The sequence below is a fragment of the Pyrgilauda ruficollis genome, unplaced genomic scaffold (genome assembly GCF_017590135.1).
Source record: "Pyrgilauda ruficollis isolate IOZ18807 unplaced genomic scaffold, ASM1759013v1 scaffold3954, whole genome shotgun sequence".
NCBI classification, from domain to species: domain Eukaryota; kingdom Metazoa; phylum Chordata; class Aves; order Passeriformes; family Passeridae; genus Pyrgilauda; species Pyrgilauda ruficollis.
Genome location: NW_024525439.1, coordinates 1 through 1,409, shown reverse-complemented (window position 1 = coordinate 1,409; position 1,409 = coordinate 1). Strand labels below are relative to the sequence as shown.

The following is a 1,409-nucleotide window of genomic DNA, read 5'->3' as shown; positions in this document are numbered from 1 at the left end:
CCAAGTCAATCACTCCCTGGGGCAAAATAAACAGCATGTGAGAGAGGAAGAAAGCCAAGGGAAAGCCCAGCTGGGAACCAGCACGGGCCTGAGACTCCCTCACTGGGAAAACTTGGCACAAATCAACAAGAAAACCCCCAGCTCAGCCCCTCTCCAAACCAGGAGAAGAAACAGGGAGGTGGTGACAAGAGAGGTGATGACAATGACAACCATGAAGCAGCAGGGCCTGGGTATGTTCCCTCTTCTTTCCCTTTTTGCTTTTTGGGTTAAAGACCACTCCTGGCACAGGCAGCCATCTCCACAAGCAGGTGATTGCTTGAGCCACCCTGTAGAGTGAGGGGCTGCCCCAGGGTGTCAGGGCACAGCCCCCCCAGCTCCCCCACATCCATGTACCAGGAAAGGCGAGGGCACGCTGTGTTCAGAGATGTCGAAGTAGGTGACGTCGACAGGCAGGGTGACATGCTGGGGACAGTAGGAGCCACTGGCACCGATCTCTGCTGTGAAACCCTCGATCCTCCCCGATGGTGCAAAGCGCCCCTTCAGGATGGACTCCTGAGAGGGAGGGAAGCGTTAGGGAATCTCAAACACCAGCCCTACCCCCTGCCTCAATGCTCCAGGTGAAGTCATCCCCATCCTCACTGCACCCAGCTGACTGCTTGCTGTGTGTGCCCAGAGACCTCCCTCTGAGACAGACCCACCCTGAACTGCTGGGATAACACCAACCATCTAACAAGGAGAAGCAGTGAGAGTGCCTCGGCTCAACCTCACAGCACCCTGAGCAGCTGGCTGAGCCATGCTGCTGGTGGGGCTGTGTGGCGGTGACTGCACACCAAGCCTTTTGGGGACATTCAGCCCAGCCCCACAGCAGGGCTCCCATCAGGTTCAGGCTCTCACACTCATCGCTAGCCCTGCATGGAGCCCCTGGGACCCACCTCTCCCCAGCAGATAGGCACCATTACCTCAAAGTTGCCCAGCAGAGCATGGCTGACAGTGGTGGTGGCCCAGGGCACTGTGGGGGACCTAGTGTTCCTCCGGAGGTTGGTCCGGAAATGTCGCCTTGCAGTGAAGAGAGAAGACTGGTGTTGGACTGAAGAGCACACAGCCCTGGATTGTCCCTATCCCTGGGAATGTGGAACCCTCTCCAGGTCCCCTATACTTTTGCTAGAAGTTGAACCGACTTTCCTACTTCCCAGGGGAAGAAGAAACCCCACCCCCCACTCCCCATCTGTGGCCTTATGGAGGGGAGATACATGGGCCAGGGCAGGGCAGGGACTCCACCCAAGGTGAACCTCCCACGGGGCTGCAGTGCACTGAGGTGGGCAGGCACCCTGAGCCCCCACGTCCAACCCACAGGGCTGCCAGGACACTCACGATTTGAGACGCAGCCCACTCTTCAGCCTCCTCCCAAC

General features: G+C 58.4%; 1 long non-coding RNA gene across 1 annotated transcript; it reads right to left on the bottom strand.

The window, feature by feature from the left end:
• Positions 1-1,409, bottom strand: LOC121358511. The gene is made up of 4 exons (XR_005955891.1): positions 1,372-1,409; positions 960-1,056; positions 394-552; positions 1-16 (listed from the first exon to the last, which is right to left on the bottom strand). It is a non-coding gene; the product is annotated as an uncharacterized LOC121358511 (long non-coding RNA).